The 18,175-nt window shown below is 38.1% G+C and overlaps 1 protein-coding gene across 3 annotated transcripts in view; it reads left to right on the top strand.

Moving 5' to 3' along the window:
- The first annotated feature begins 840 nt into the window (after positions 1-840).
- Positions 841-18,175, top strand: part of DAB2 (DAB adaptor protein 2) — a 162,996-nt gene continuing 145,661 nt past the window's right edge. For all 3 annotated transcript variants that reach the window (XM_063453999.1, XM_063453998.1, XM_063453997.1), the window contains exon 1: positions 841-1,188. The gene's annotated coding sequence lies outside the window, so the exon portion shown is untranslated. The remainder of the gene's footprint in view (positions 1,189-18,175) is intronic.

The following is an 18,175-nucleotide window of genomic DNA, read 5'->3' as shown; positions in this document are numbered from 1 at the left end:
TGAGAATTGTGAAATTTGATATTCACTTTAACCCCTTAAGGACACATGACATGTGTGACATGTCATGATTCCCTTTTATTCCAGAAGTTTGGTCCTTAAGGGGTTAAATGTCCAAAAATACGTTTACATATACTTGTGTAGCTATGCATGTTTGTACGTATGAGTGTGTATGTATGTTTTGCATACATAGCGATTTAACACAGAAACATAGAAACATTTAAAATGTTATTCTGCTTTGCTCAAATCCATACACATATTCACAGGCAACTATTACATCTTTTTAAAAGTGTGTGTATGCGTGTGTGTGCGCGCGCGCATTATTTGTGCAGTTGTGGGTAAGTGTGTATATGTGACTGTATATTATGTAAATACTGATCACTCAGAGAATGCACACAATCCTATTCTTGCATAAAGTACATCACTATGAAGGATTCTAAATGGTGTATTCTCTTTTTAATAATAACAGAGTTGCTTCACAGGCAGCCAGTGATTTCAATGTACTTGCCTATGTCTGGTACTAACAGCTAGTTCCCTGATGACTGATACAATGCTGCTCACATGGGTAAAGTCAAATTACATGAATATTTTTCTTTTTTTTAATAGTTGCAAAATTCATGAAGTGTCCTCCCAATCCCTTAAATTCCAGGCAGGGCTGCCTGCTGCCGATTATCCCTGCTGCTGGGGGGGAGCATAATACACGTATGCAGAGATGGAGAAATACTCTGTAACTGGGAAGTATACAGGATGCAGTGGTTTTTTTTTTTTTTCACTGAGTCATGAAACACAGATTATTAACATGTCTCTCCTGCCATTGGGTGTCAGTGCTGAGTGAAGGCACATTCCACGGGCTGACATGCTTGGACACTAGCGCTAGTTAACCCTTCCCTGGCTCCCTCTGTGGCACTCAGGAGGTTAAACGTGGAGGAGAGCGTACACGTTCACCGTGGGGGAGTAGCCAGGCTGGAGCAGCAGTCAGATCATCGTACATTCCTGGCTTTAGTGAGCTCCCAGCATCTGATTAGAGGCATACAGTTTCCAAGGGGCTGTGAGTGGCTAAACATTGCAGGGCTAAGGAGGGGGAGCCAGGACGGGGAGCAAGCACTCACCCTCACATCTGACAGCCACACAGCCTCACACAGCCACTCAGCTATAGCCACATAGCAAGATCCCCTCTGCTGCAGCTTACTGGTGAGTACTTCTGCCCATTCAGGTTATATTTAGACCCCAGGCTATTAAAACCTTTTTTTTTTTTTTAACTATGGGGAGGGTGTTATTTTGGGGAAGAATAACGGTAGGGAGGGCATGTAGACTGAATATAATGTTATATCAGAATAGAACACTGAGCAAACTGCAAATATTGTATCCATTGAGGTTTAATTATTGTCGGGTTTAATTTGTTGGCCCATAAACAATGGAATAGGAGGATGTTGGCATGTTTGTAGACTCATTTTAATGAATATGCCATTCATGGAAAAAGGAAACGAAATTATTATGTTTACATATAAGGATCCAGATTAATCCTAGTTCAGATGAGAAAAAAAACAATATATATATATATATATATATATATATAATTAAAACCCCTAACCTCAGCCTTTCTTCCATTCCATCACACTCAGTAGGTTTTTGCTGCAGTTTGGTTACCATGGCTGAAAAGCTGGGCTATTAACCCCCTGTGTGCAAGAAGGGGTTGCACAAACTAGAATTGGTTCTAAAGAATCCCTTTTTTTTTCTCTCTGCGTTCTTTCTAATTTCCAGGATAGCTCTGGTAGCATAAGGCTGTGAGGGCAGTTATATAAGATCTAAATGGAGACCAGTACCACCGTCAGACTGTGATCAATGTCATCCATGAGGATTCTATTTCATCCACATGTAGTAAAACATGCAATGTACTCTCAGTGACACATAACCTTGGCTTTGATTAAACAATGTTATAAAATGTATCAGAGGGATGGCATTTGGGATGTGATATGATAGATGCATGACTACATTAGCTAGATGCATGGCAAATGGATTTGGCATCTTTCACATGAAAATCAATATGTCATTTGCAGGATAGGTATTTTAAGGGGACAGTTCTATATACTGACATGGCTAAGTTATAATCAGATATTACTTTAATTATTGGTGCACTGAATGGACAATGCAATTTGTCCTTGGTGCTTCACATATTGAAACAACATACTGTAAAATATGAATTCATTACAGAATAACTGCTAACAGGGTATTCGTACTTGCAATGTTACTGGTCTTTCTATAGCACAGCAAGCTGATTCTATACTGAAAAAAATAAATGTCATTTAAGAAATATATATTTGCTGGGTTATTGTAAAATACTTTAATGAAAGGGAATCTCTCTCTCCCTCTCTCTCTCTCTCTCTCCCTCTCTCTCTCTCCCCCTCTCTCTCTCTCTCCCTCCCACTGTCTATATCATATCTATCAATCAATCTATATTTTATTAACTTTGATGCAGTGAAGTCAGGAAAAGAAAATGAACGTGATTTGATTTTAAATTAAACATTGTGTAGAAATGATTGGTAAAACACACTGTTGGGTTTAGGAATTATGTTCATTGATATCACATTAACAAAATACTGTACTTTTCCAAGCTGTAGCATTGTTAGAGAAGTGCCATCACTTGGATGGATATAAAATACACATAGTCTCTCCTGTATGGCGTTACATATTGTGTGTTGAACAACAATGCAAACTTCAAAACTGAGTGCTTCAAAAAGCTGTTTGCATTGTTCAACACACACAAATGCACAGACTTCTGTACTCTTGCATGAAAGAAAAGAAATGAAAATAAACTGATTTGAACAAATAACCCAATTCATTGGACATATTCATTCAAATATGCAGACCTATCGGATAGGCAAATTAAAAGGGAAATCACAAGTTAAATCACTAAAATAACAATTAAGATGGAGCTCTGAGGGGCACATTTTTATTTTTATAAAATAGAAACATTTGGGTTGATACCGTTGAAGTCTGCTTCTCATTATATATATGTGAAACATGTTCAGATCAAAATACATTTCTGAGTATCTCTTGATGCTCATTGGGTTATAGTCTGTATTTTTGGCATACATTAATCCATGGCCAAGCAAACAGTGAATTTAGGAGAAATTCAGCACAATAGTCACCCTCCCCAGCAGTGGCCACACACTGACAGCTAACAACCTGCAGACAGATCTTCCTGTAAGGAATGCATAATTTTGAATCCACCTTAAAGAAGATGCAGAATAAAGATGGAGCAGGAAGGTGGTCAGCGAACCAGAGATCTCAGCTCTCTATAAAGAGATTTGAGGCCTCTCTCTAGTTTGCTCAGACCACCTTGCTGATCGGGAGGGCTGTTGGTAAAGTGCAATGCAGGCAGATGAGGTACAAGTGGATCTTCTCAGCATAAATAAAAAATGTTATACTTGACAATTGGAAAAATGTGTTTCTCCGACAAAAGAACCACAACCCAACTGTGAAGCATGGTGGTGGTAGAATCGTGGTTTGGAACTCGGGACTCTGACAGCATGTAATCATTGAAGGAATGTTGAATTCTAGATTTTACTGGTAAACTACAGGAGAACGAAAAGTTGGGTTATTCACTAAACCGTAAATTATCTGGAATTTACCAGGTGGTAGCAAGAAGGCCGAATAACTGACCTGGAAATATAGCTGACTTCCAGACTTTTTCTATTTCGCCTCTTTCGGCCTAAAATTTTCAGTTGCCTGTTAAACTCCAAAACATTTATGGATTAGTGAATAACTGCGTAGAATGTGGATGATAACATTTCTATATAAGCAAGTAAGCCAACGGTTGAGGGGCTGAAGAATCTTAGTATTTTGGAATGGAGTCTGACATTATCTCTGTTCAAATGTAGCTCACTGCCTAAAGTGAGACATTCATTTAAGACAGGCCAGAAACAACAATAACTTGAAAAAAGTATCTAAAGAATAATAGGCCAAAACGGTTTCACGCTGACATATGGAATTTATCAAAATGTTAAAGGAATGATTGGTTAAAAATATTGCTCCTTGTGAAAGAACATACAGTTAGTATGGTATATTGAAAGGTTCACATACATTTCCAACAAAGACAGGTATTGTTGGTTTAATGTGTGTGTGTTTGTGTTCTTTGTTTTCAGTTAAGATTTTGAAATAAATACTTAGCCTAATACCACACTGCCACTAGTGAAGGCAGATTAAAATCTCTTAATTGGAATATATTTTGCTTTGCTTAGTAATACTGAGTACACTCGACGTGTCTTGCATTGATTAACTGCTTATTCATTCATGTAAACTGTTATGTTTTTGTCATACCACACATCAGTGCATTTTCAAGATAATGGGGGAGAATCATCAAAGTGTTCTGTTCTGAAAGTACAAAAGTGGGGCAGTCTCCATGGAAACCAGTGGAGCCATCAGGCACATTCCATTGGTGACTACTACTCTTTTACATTTTTTGTGCCAATTTTTCTAACATAAACCTTTGATAAATCCCCCCCCCCCCCCCCCCCCCCACTGTGTCCTCTCACCTGAACTCAGAAATGCCGAATGTATACAGATGTGAACCAAGAGCTCATAAGAATGACAAATTTAGTAATGCTCTGCCCAAATATCAGCCTAATGTGCAAGCTGTGGTGTCTCAAGGTATCCGTTACTGGTTGAGAATTATAAGAAACGTAGTGCTCGTCAGCTGCACTGCTGTTATTAGACTTTGTATGAATGACAGAATGTTATTGGATTTGTAGACTGTAAGCCTGTTTGGGCTGGGCCCTCTTCACCTACTGCTCCAGTGTGTCAATCATATTTTGTTAGAATTAAATGCTTGTCTTGTTTACCTATTGTACAGTGCTCCAAAATATGATGGTGCTATATAAATATTTGTAATTTAATATTGTAAAGCGCTGTAGAATAAGTTGCCGCTATGTAAATGCCAATAATAATAATAATAATAATAATAATAATTGTAGACTAAAACATCTGGATGGCCAGAGGTTGAGAACTTTAGTCATTAAGAGCTGGAGTACCAGAGTTGTTATTAGCCTGCTGATAATGATGGGTGCATTGCCAGATGTTGACTAACCCCTCCATTTATAGTTACACAAAATTACAACATTCATTAAATCCCGTAAGTAATAACCGTCACATATTGAGATAAGTATTTTTAATATAACACAGAAATTAGGGGTGTTGTCACACTGTGTATGAAAAATCTTAATATGTGGTGTGAGTGAGACTATGCTGTGCTGGGACCCCTAGTCTCAGTGCAGCGCTGTAGCATATGTCCCACCCTGTCCAAGATTAGTTACACTCATAGGCAGCATTTTATTTTACTTTTTTGCTGCAGTCACATTATTCCACTGTCTCTTAATAATAATAATAATATGCCAGGAGGGTCTTTAGTGTATCTTTGTGTATAATTAGCAGGAGAGGGGCTGAATTAGTGATGACATATTTCCCTTACCCCAACCATAACTATGAGAAATCATGTATTGCACCAAATAATAATAACAAAGTATTTAACCAGGAAATGTACATTCAGATTACTCTGGTTTCACCATGTACATCCTGGGGATGTTACCTTAGCATCCAGGGGTTGTTACTATCACCCAATTTAATGGTACTCATTTTATCTACCTCAGGCAGAGGTAGATAAAGGGCCAGGATTTGAACTTGCAACCCAAGGGTTAGAACAGATTCTGCTGATGCATTAGCCCACTGAGCTATTTCACTCAATCATTTATTAGGAGAAAATAATGACAACTTGGGGTTCTAAAGCGATTCCTAAACCACTCCACGTTTGGTCTCAGATTATTACAATGCCTTCAAAACTTCTTGTCATACCTCACCTCCAAAATATATGATTTTATTTTTCACCAATGATGAAAATGTCACAAACGCAGTCAGTGGAAAGACGGGAACAGATGTGTACAGGGTATTCTCTTAGCTCTTACATCTTCCAACAGTGACTTGTTTGTGAGTGTGTTTTGTTTGCAACCTACACTCCACTACCCAGTACAATGTTGGTTTGGCTTCCAGCAGAGCACATCTGGTATTCCAGTACCTCTCTTTTCCATTTCATGAGTGCTCAGATGGACACATCTCATAAATATGGTGGAGAACATCTCCAACTTGCCTATTTTGGTCAAATTGTGACAACCCAGTTGCCAAATCTCCACAGTCCTCAGTTTAGTAAACCACAGTCATTTATTGGTGCTATACTAGGAAATTGTAAAATATTTCTACATAACTAGTGAATTGTGCAGGTACCAGCTATTTTGATGTGCTCAATTAAAAAATATTTCTTTTAGAAATTAAAAACACCTGTCTGAGATTTAATGTGTTTGCACATCTCAGTAACTACGAACCCTCATGTTTTATTCATGTTCCGTAAGAAAGTTTAATTATTGGATTCCTATTGGTTTATTACTTGGAAGAGATTTTATATATTGACTGCAAGACAGTGGAAGTAGAGCGCATAAAACTGCTGAATTAAAAATCATTGGCAAAGGACACAGATATTTTCCTCTGTATGATAAAACCCACACACTTTTCTACAACATATATTTTTGTTATTTGAATGCATTTCTTAGCTTTGACAAGAGCCCTTTGTGTGCAGTGTTTATTTTGTGCTCAAGCCAGGAAATAAATATTTTTTTTTTCCTGTAATTTTCAGTTATTTGCCCTATCTTTGATTATCTGAACGTTTTCATGGTTATATGTACACACATATCTCAGTGAATGGTGACGGCTGTCATTATAATGTGTCAGAACACATCTGGATTTTTTTTATTACAGCAAGTCTCGTTACAGTTTTCTCGTTGCAGTTACTATTTTATTAGCCCAAGGATCTATTCACTAAATGGTGAATTGTGGGTAGGTGACAACAGGCTTGAAAAATGTCAGTGAAAACAGACAGTGAAAAATTCTCCATCTGATGTTAACTCAATGTACAGTTTAAAAAACAAACAAACAAACAAACAAACTACTGACCGTATAAAACAGAAATATTGATTACTTCCCAAGTGTCCCGATTTAGGAAGGACAGCCCCTATTTTGGGCCACCATCCCTGTGAACCTCTTTTCTATCCTAATCTCCCTCTTTTGAAAGAGCTTTAAATTGTTGGTGTGTAACAGAGCTCCACATCAATAATACTCACAGTAATGTGTCTTTGAATGACAATAAATGACAATAGAAATCAGTCTGCTTAAATAAGATACACATCTCTTGTTCTAAATTACAATAAATTTTCAAAAATTATTATTAGTAAATCACCTAAAATTTCTCAGAACAGCTATGCCCCGCTACACTTCCACTCTCACCCCGAAAATTAACCAAACACTGTAGGCACTATATGAACTTAATCTTATTGAAGTTTATATAGTGTCTGCAGTCCTTATAAACACTTGTTTTTGCCCCCATTTTTCATGAGCTGAACTCAAAGAGCTAAGACTTTTTCTATGTACACAAAAGGCCTATTTCTCTCAAATATTGTTCACAAATCTGTCTAAAGCTGTGTTAGTGAGCACTTCTCCTTTGCTGAGATAATCCATCCATCTCACAGGTGTGGCATATCAAGATGCTGATTAGACAGCATGATTATTGCACATGTGTGCCTTAGACTGGCCACAATATAAGGCCACTCTAAAATATACAGTTTTATCACACAACACAATGCCACAGATGTCGCAAGTTTTGAGGGAGCGTGCAATTTGCATGCAGACTGCAGGAGTGTCCACCAGAGCTGTTGCCTGTGGATTGAATGTTCATTTCTCTATCATAAGCCATCTCCAAAGGCGTTTTAGAGAATTTGGCAGTACATCCAACCGGCCTCACAACCGCAGACCACGTGTAACCACACCAGCCCAGGTCCTCCACATCCAGCATCTTCACCTCCAAGATCGCCCAAGACCAGCCACCTGGACAGCTGCTGCAACAATCGGTTTGCATAACCATAGAATTTCTGCACAGACTGTCAGAAACCATCTCAGGGAAGCTCATCTGCATGCTCGTCGTCCTCATCGGGGTCTCGACCTGACTGCAGTTCGTTGTCGTAACTGACTTGAGTGGGCAAATGCTCACATTCGATGGCATCTGGCACTTTGGAGAGGTGTTCTCTTTATGCATGAATCCCAGTTTTCACTGTACAGGGCAGATGGCAGACATCATGTATGGCATTGTGTGGGTGAGCGGTTTGCGGATGTCAACGTTGAGGATCGAGTGGCCCATGGTGGTGGTGGGGTTATGGTATGGGCAGGCGTATGTTATGGGCAATGAACACAGGGGCATTTTATTGATGGCATTTTGAATGCACAGAGATACCGTGATGAGATCCTGAGGCCCATTGTTGAGCCATTCATCCACGACCATCACCTCATGTTGCAGCATGATAACGCATGGCCCCGTGTTGCAAGGATCTGTACACAATTCCTGGAAGCTGAATACATCTCATTTCTTGCATGGCCAGCATACTCACCGGACATGTCACCCATTGAGCATGTTTGGGATGCTCTGGGTCCGCGTATATGACAGCGTGTTCCAGTTCCTTACAATATTCAGCAACTTCGCACAGCCATTGAAGAGGAGTGGACCAACATTCCACAGGCTACAATCAACAACCTGATCAACTCTATGCAAAGGAGATGTGTAGCACTGCGTGAGGCAAATGGTGGTCACACCAGATACTGACTGGTTTTCGGACCCCCCCGAAACCCCTCCAATACAGTAAAACTGTGTACATAGAAAAAGTCTTAGATCTTTGAGTTCAGCTCATGAAAAATGGGGGCAAAAACAAAAGTGTTGCGTTTATCAATTTGTTCAGCGTATTTCACTAGGTGTCCTCCACCCCTGTAAATTTTCTGTACACATGGTTCTTCCCTTTACTTTCCTCTCAAAATAGGGATGGAGAGGAAAAAAGCTCTTAGTGTTCAGTGAGCTCATGGCTCTGTCTGTCACAGTTATTAACAGCAGATTCTCACACCTGGAAAATGTTTGCTGTGATGTCATCTAAATTCAGAGACAAACGTTCCTTGGTTTGTGAAAGCTATTACTTTTCCGTTCACTAAAAATAGATGGTATATTTGTATATTACAGCAGTTCTCTAACTTTTGGGCTCTTTGCATATTTTGCACAGACCCCCAAAAGTGACATGCTGTCAGGATTACAGAATGATCCAGCACGTAGAATTGTGTACCGGGCCTAAATACCCCTCCTCTAGATCTGATAGGCTGTAACCGGCCTTTGACCCCAAAAGCAGTTACCAGGTTCCCATGTGCATAATTGCTGCTCAGCATTAACCCTTCTGTGGATTTGGTTGCTGCTCGGCACAACTTTTCCTGTGTGAACAGTAAATGTCATTAACCACATTTTTATAAGCGGATGAATACGTGACACATGCCCAGTGTGTGTCTGATGGCTGCAGGATGTAAAGAGAGGCAAGCTTTACTTACCTCATGCTACCTCTTATCTTTTTATCTTGCAGGTCCTCTTCAGCGTCTGGCACTTCATTTGCCAGGAACCGCATCACTGATGTACAACACTGAGGTCTATGAAGGAGCCTCCATAGATCAATATGGTACATATGGAATAGGGATCCAGCTTGTATCACTAAAACATAACTAAAAAATACAACATAGCGTAATACTGTTGTGGTCTTATTAATTGCCCAATGGTTCAAGGTTACACTCACAGATTTGTTGTATATAGTAAGCCTTCAGGTTCCAATTAATTATGCAAATCAACATAAAAATCAAAGTAAAATAAAAAGTAATAATGACCAAAATCGCTGGGATCACCACAATGACCACCATAAACCAAAATAAAATGTACTGGGAGAGTCTATCTGAATCAGAATACTCTACACGTATATAAAGAGTATACAAATATCATTTATTGTATAAAAAGTCAAACATAAAAATATGAAACAACATCTCAAAATGTCCAGTATCAGATGTAAGCGTGGTGAATAGTAAGGGGCCCCTTATTCATATTCTTGTCGACAAAGGACTGATGTGAAAAATAGGAGATGTGCACATAAACATAAAAACTATATGTAAACTTGAAATCAAGCGATAAACTCCATGTACAGTCCGTGAAAAATATAAGTAGGTAGACGGACAGTGCCCGGACGACAGAGCCGTCTCACGGAGAGGGAGCTCGAAAACCAGCCAAACACCCTGGTCAAGACTAAGGGGGAAGCGATAGGGATGGCCCCAAAAGTGAAAATCACATCCACCAGATATGGAACACTATGGGGATATCACTACGGCAACTTACCCTAAGTGACCGTAGTGATATCCCCATAGTATTCCATATCTGGTGGATGTGATTTTCACTTTTGGGGCCATCCCTATCGCTTCCCCCTTAGTCTTGACCAGGGTGTTTGGCTGGTTTTCGAGCTCCCTCTCCGTGAGACGGCTCTGTCGTCCGGGCACTGTCCGTCTACCTACTTATATTTTTCACGGACTGTACATGGAGTTTATCGCTTGATTTCAAGTTTACATATAGTTTTTATGTTTATGTGCACATCTCCTATTTTTCACATCAGTCCTTTGTCGACAAGAATATGAATAAGGGGCCCCTTACTATTCACCACGCTTACATCTGATACTGGACATTTTGAGATGTTGTTTCATATTTTTATGTTTGACTTTTTATACAATAAATGATATTTGTATACTCTTTATATACGTGTAGAGTATTCTGATTCAGATAGACTCTCCCAGTACATTTTATTTTGGTTTATGGTGGTCATTGTGGTGATCCCAGCGATTTTGGTCATTATTACTTTTTATTTTACTTTGATTTTTATGTTGATTTGCATAATTAATTGGAGCGCTCACATACCAGTTATATTTTTTCTGTTCTATTAGATAAGTCGCTCCCTTGTATGTGACGCAGCCCTACTGTTATTTGATCCCATTGGGTCGATTTATTTCTCACTGTCAGTCCCTATTATATTTACATTAAGCCTTCAGGTTGCCTTCCCTACAGGTAGGGGGGTAAGTCCTGTTCGTTGTAGTAACGCCAGTCTGGAGACCAAGAAGTTCACACTCTCCCAATGGTTGAAAGTAGAAAAGAATGGATTTATTGGCATATAGTAAAATTTAATTAAAATATGGTTCTACGCATTTCGTTCCCCTTAGGAAACTTCCTCAGGAACCAAAATTTAAAAAAACATACAGTTTATACACTCCAAATACTAACAAGTGTATCCATAAACCTATTGCTTCCCTCCCTTCCCTTAAATACAATAAGTGCTGGAAGTCCATTGGTGGTGTGATGGGCGTACTCTCCTTTTCCTCTTCTATTGGACATCTCATCCGTTGGTGAATTACCTCCATCTGTTGTTTCAGCTGTTCTGATTTTCGTTCCGTTTTTTTCGCGGTATTTTAGGTGTCCATTTCCGATGACTCACTTCCTGTATGGGTCAGCGTCTTCTTTTTATGATGCACTTCTTTTTTTTTTTTTTTTTAAATGGCCATGCATTCCATTTTGTTCCACTTAGAACTTGTTATGTTGCCATCTGGTGGTCGCCAGAAAGTAATACACTTTGTGCATATTTATCAATGATTTCATTATATGCAAAAAAAAAAAAGAAAAATGCCAGAGTTGAATCAACAATTCATTTTATTATTAAACATATAGACTTTATTCCTATTCTATTCACCAACAAACAATGGTCCAATTAAGTTGTTATAAAACTAATTTGATCTATATGTTGGGTAATGTTCATTTTATACTTCCCGTTACAGCACCTGAGGTTCCTAGTAGGTCTCCCATACAAATACTAACCAGGCCCGAGTCTGGATAGCTTCTAAGATCTGACAAGATCAGGCACTTTCAGACTGATATTACCATAGATTTGTATTTCTTTTTTTAATGTTGTTTATCAATATATACTTTTGTGGACCCTTGTGTATTGGTGTATATTTGGGCTTCGCATCACATATATTGCACCCTCAATAATAGAGCCAAATTTATTTTTCTCCAGTTATTTAGAAGAGGAAATAAAACAAAAATAATTATTTTTATATATACATTATTTATAAGAAAAGGCTATTAAGAATCTCATTAATTGAATTTATTTGGTTTCAATCCTTTTTCTCACAACATGGATTGTCGATTATCAAAATTCAATCCTGCAGGTGCAAGAGTCTGTAATTTATGGATCCAGAATGTTTCTCTCTGGGCTAATTTTTGCTCTCTGTTCCCACCCCTCCAATGTGGAGGAACATTTTCTATTGCTATGCATATCAATTCCTTCAAATTAAATGCTGGACATGAGTTACAATGAATTGGTACTGAATGGGACAACAGCCCTTTTTTGATATTATTAATATGTTCCATTGTTCTGACTTTAAAAAATCTTTTTGTACGGCCAACATATTGCTTGCCACACGGACACTGCAGTAAATATACCACATAGTCCGTGAGGCAACCAATCTTGCTTTTTATTGCAAAAGTTTGATTTGTTATCTTACTAGTAAAATGTGTATTTCCACCTACAGTTATTGTTGAGCACGCCTTACATCTCTTGCAACCTTGAAAACCTTTTTGTCCCTCGTTCAACTCACATTTTTGTTTTATGGCATAACTTGGAGCTAGAAAAAATGTTAGATTTTTTTTTTTTTTTTTATTTAAATGAATGTTGTTGTTTTTTGGTAATATCTCTCCCAGCAAATGATCCTCTAATAAGATTGGCCAGTGTTTTTGTAGACTTTTCTTGATTTTTAAATGATCTGTATTATATTGTGTAACAAATGTGGTACGGAATTGCTCTCCCTTATCCTTAACTTTCTGATTATCTATTAATAGTTCATCCCTGCTTCTCCCTGACATTATTCTAATTTCTTTTTCTATTGAGTTTTTATTGTAACCATTCTTAACCAGTTTTTCTTTTACGTGTTGTGCCTGCTGTGTAAAATCTTGTAGGTGGGAACAGTTACGTCTCACCCTTTTTAGTTGTCCTTTTGCTATCCCTCTCAACCATGGTTGTTGGTGGCAGCTTTTTTTGTGGACGTAACTGTTCCCATCTGTGGGTTTTAAAAAACATTTTGTCTTTATTTCTTTACCTTCACCAAACAAAGTAATGTCTAAAAAAAATATTTATTTTTTGTTCCAAACCGGTAAAAACTGTAAATTATACTCGTTCTGATTTAAATACTCTACAAACGACACAAAAGAGGAATGTGGTCCTCTCCAAATAATTAAAACATCATCAATAAATCTCCGCCATAGGACCAGGTTCGCCACCCAGTCATGGTCACACCACACAAAAAGATCTTCCCATCTTCTCATGTAGGTGTTCGCATAACTGGGGGCAAACCTGGTACCCATGGCGTTTCCAGTGATCTGTAAATAAAAATTTCCTTCAAAGAAAAAATAATTGTGCTCTAAAATAAATTGAACCGCATCCAGAATGAATCTCTTCATGTGATTGGATAAACTCTGATCATTACACATAAAGAAATTAATCGCCTCTAATCCTAAACGGAAGGGAAGGGAGGGAAGCAATAGGCTTATGGATACACTTGTTAGTATTTGGAGTGTATAAACTGTATGTTTTTTAAATTTTGGTTCCTGAGGAAGTTTCCTAAGGGGAACGAAACGCGTAGAACCATATTTTAATTTAGTTTTACTAAATCCATTGTTTTCTACTTTCAACCATTGGGAGAGTGTGAACTTTTTGGTCTCCAGATTGGCGTTACTACAAACGAACAGGACTTAACCCCCTACCTATAGGGGTGGCAACCTGAAGGCTTACTATATACAACACATCTGTGAGTGTAACCTTGAACCATTGGGCAATTCATAAGACCACAACAGTATTACGCTATGTTGTATTTTTTATTTATGTTTTAGTAATACAAGCTGGATCCCTATTCCATATGTACCATATTATACTTTTTATATAGTTACAATTTTGGGAGGTAACTGAAGGGAAGCAAGTATCCAAAGTTAAGTTTAACCTTTTATTCCACGGGTGATTTGGTGGAAGCTATTTTGTATTGTATTCCATAGATCAATGCCTGAATCCCAGAGCTGTCACTTGTGATGTGTGTTGGGATTGGACAAAAGTTGATGGCGCAGCTCCACCTTTTGTCAGCTTCAGGCAATGTAGTGGTAACTTTGGATTGTGTTGGAATGTCAGTGAAATTCAAATACAGTCTTGTTTAGTATTTGATAAAGAATATATTTTTATGAAATAATGAAAAGTGACAGATCCACTTTAAAGTCTAGGTCTGGGCTTTAACTTTAAATATATATGTAGTGTATGCTTGTTTTTTTTTTTTTTTGTTTTGTTTTTTTGTCTTATCAGTTTAGCAAATTAGACTGGACACCAGAACAATTTTGTTCCTATACCAATATAGACTGAACAGCTCAGCAATGTTGCTCCTACACTCCTATTAGACTGAACAGCACATTCATTTTGTTCCTACACCCCTTTTAGACTAAATAGCACAGCCATTTTATTCCGTTATCAATATTCAGTGGCATTGCAGCATGGCATCTATAACTATGCCAATTTACTACACACAATGGTGCACACTGCTCCAGCAGTGACAAGGTCTGTGCAGGGACAAGTTTAGTCCTCTGTTGTTCTATGTTAACAGTAAGGACATATAGAAGCAGGTAAATGTTGTGGAAAATGTAGGTTATTCCCACAGCTATTCATACAATATCAGTCTTATTCAATAAACACCATTTTGCAAATTGAATCTGAATGACAAATTTTAATTTTACACTAGGATTTATATTGCTTAAATGTGTTGTTTATTGAGTAACACTGTATACTCATTTCATGTCAGGGCCCTTACAACTGGGGTGAAGCACAGACTGCCTTGGTGAGAAGGTGTCTGTGTTATGGTCTTGTTCTTTAATGATGGCTGTTTCCTTGCTGTCAGAGAAAGAAAGAGCTAGACCATATGTAGACAACCTTCGGCACTCCAGATGTTGGGGACTACATCGCCCATGATGCTTTGCCAGCATTATGGCTGTAAGAGAATTTGGGGAGATGTAGTTCATTACATCTAGAGTTCTGAAGATTGCCTACCCCAGAGCTAGATCCTGGCTGTTCCCATATTCTTGTACCAGAGGAAGGAAGGTACAATGGGAGAAGGAAGTAAAGGAGGGAATGAAAGGAATGAAAGAGGGAAAGAGGAAGGAACAATGATAAAATGAAAAGAGAGAAATGAGACAGAGCAAAATATCAAGGTGGAGGAGAAGAAAATAAAAACAGGGAAATGTAATAGTAGAAATGGAGGGAGTATAGAAGATAGAAAAAAGATCACCAGTTATTTTAAATAAATATTATTATATAAATAAATATATTCGTAAGGTTTAATAAATTAATAGTAAAATATTTAGTATTAAAATAATAATGTCATTTGTAAAAAAAAAAAAAAAAATAACAAAACAAGCATTAGTTAGTTTTATATCCTTTGTCACAAAATGAGTTAAACATGATTATTTATTGTCTTAGTCATGTGAAAATAGCATAGTTAACAGGGTGTTTCTGAACAAGAAAATCAATATTTCCATCTGCTGTATTTTATTGGTTCTGCTAATAAACACGCTGATTTATTGTGCACATTGCTGTAGAGATATTCTTTAAGCTAATTATCCATAATCGTTTTTGTGGCTTTGAACATTATTTGAATCAAAGTAAAATGCAATTTTTTTCAAAGAAATACAAAAGCAATTATTGTTATTTAGAAGTGAATAATTGAAGTGAACATAGGTCGCTTGAAGTATGAATTATATTATACAATTATACAATTATAAATAAAAATAATGTTACATTTAAACAACTTCATAATATCGGCTGAAAAACAAGAGTAAGAGACATTTTGTATCTCACTCTATATCCTGCCTGCCGTAAACCAGTGATGTTGTGATTGGTTGAGAGTGCTCAGCTGACCCTCAGCTGTACAGAGAAGCTTAGATTCCAAAATAGGGTAAATCATATTACCAGTTATTAGAGATTGCCAGATATAGCAAAAATTGTAGTAACAGGATATCCGGAAATACGGAGCCAGAAATATAAAATAAATTGTAAGCTTTTCATATTTAGAAAAATAAATGTGGAAAATGGCACTGCCTCACAGTATAGAGCAGTTCGGGGAAAAAAAGGGCTCCCCTGGTACCCAAATCTAGCTACTCTTTAGCCTGTTAGATGATATGGAAGTTTGACTTCCACATTATCTATATAACCTTGGACAGCAAAGAAAGGCTGCGAGCAATCAGGGCAGGTTAGGTCAGCCATGGCAGCCTGTCACTCCCATTGAATGTTAGAGTGCTATAAATAGAAGATGTTTACAGTAATAAAACATATGAATTAAGTGAGTGGTAGCCAAGAGGCCAGTAGAGATCTATTATTTTTGTGAAAGAAATGCTTTGACAGAAAGCAGAGGGCTGGTGCCTTGAGATTATTTGCTCATTGCACAATAAATACAATGAGTTGTAGTGGTTATGGTTTTAAATGTGTGTGTCATATACATTTTACAACTGTCTATACCTTGTTGTCTATTCAGTATTGATCATGTTGACTCTTTTTTATATACACATATATCTAAAATATATGTATATATATATTCACAAGTATTAAAAGAAATCCAGCTTATCTCAGTAGTTCAAAGATTTCAGTTTTCAAAGAACCAAATCCTGTTTCCTGTATTGTGAAAAGCAGTGTCCATGCAAATCACAGCCTGTGATTAACTGCCGAGATAACATGCAGCCTTGCTTTTTTTTTAATCATTAATTGTCAATTTGGGTTTGAAAATTGTGATGCAATTCCAAGATGGCTGCCTCCACACTGAAAGAAAATCGTATAGTAAAATGGCAAATGCCAACAAACAGTGTAGCTTGCTTAGATAGAAATTATGTTAATCTGTTATTGTTTTAATCAATTCATGGAATATATTTTCAGTTTATAGTTTCACAACTAGAAAGCACGTTTATGACAAAAAAACAATTAGAGATTTAGGGGGTTAATTTTTTTTAGAGATTACATGGTAGTCCTTTATCTTGTATTAATTTTAGACAACGTCTGTAATATTAGCATGAAAACAAATTGTTATTCATTTAAAAAAGTTGATAACGGGGGGACGGGGCTTTGCTGCCATCTCATACAGACGCCATTTCTGGAGCTCCACAAATTCAGCATACCAATCTGTAAAATCTACACTTTTATCATGCATCAACTTACCTATGGTCTGGTATAGGCTACAGAAGGGGGAGAGGCACACGCTGATCGGGCGCTAAGCACAAATGCCAACCTACTAAGGCCTCCCACGCAACCAGCCTGAGAAGCACAACGAATGCCTTTGCGGCCTGGTGACCTACACCGAATCCCAGCAGACACAGCACCAAGAGCTGAACGAGATGGGGAGGCGGACCCAAAAATCTCAGGTGCAAGCATTAAAAGAATCACAGGACATAAGCACGCTGCTCCAATAAACACCCAGGCATAGGGGCCAGGAACAGGCTTAGACTGAGGCCTACCATCCTCCGGTGGAGGAAAGTGTGAATTTGGATGCCCCAGAGCCTCCCACACCTGGGAAACCAGCCACAACTATCTCTGCAAGTATGGTCCCTGCAACAAAACAGGACACTGTCAATCTTTTTATTAAAATCCAAAAGCGGTTTGCAGCCGACATAGCCGCGGTGAGGTCTGAAGTATAGGCGGCCACAACCCGCGCTCAGGGCTCAGAAACAAATAAAGTCGACCTACAATGCAACTTAAGGCAGTTGGGGACTCAGTCAGGCAACTAAAAACACGCCACTCCACCCTGACACTGAGAGTGGATGCCCTGGATGAGAGAGCCCGCCAGAAAAACCTGGGTCTCGGACTCGGTGGCAATGGAAGAACTACCTCACTTCATTAGGCACTTGGTGAATACACTACTTCCAGTAAAGCAAGCCAAGCAATTTACAAACTATGGAGTCTACTGCATCGCCAAATCACCTAAGGCATTGTCTACGGCCCCAAGGGACATAATATTACGCGGCAGGACTATGCAAGACAAACAAGCTTCGATGAGGGCTGTACAAACCAAGTCTCCACTGGACTTTGAGTCTCACAACATATTGATCTTTCAAGACCTACATCACTCAACTTTGTTATGGAGGAAATCGATGAGAGGCATACAGATAAACTACTCCTAGATCCCT

This window comes from Pelobates fuscus, chromosome 5, assembly GCF_036172605.1.
Source record: "Pelobates fuscus isolate aPelFus1 chromosome 5, aPelFus1.pri, whole genome shotgun sequence".
Taxonomy (NCBI): domain Eukaryota; kingdom Metazoa; phylum Chordata; class Amphibia; order Anura; family Pelobatidae; genus Pelobates; species Pelobates fuscus.
Note: the sequence above shows the minus strand (reverse complement) of the source record. Positions and strands in the feature narration are given on the sequence as shown.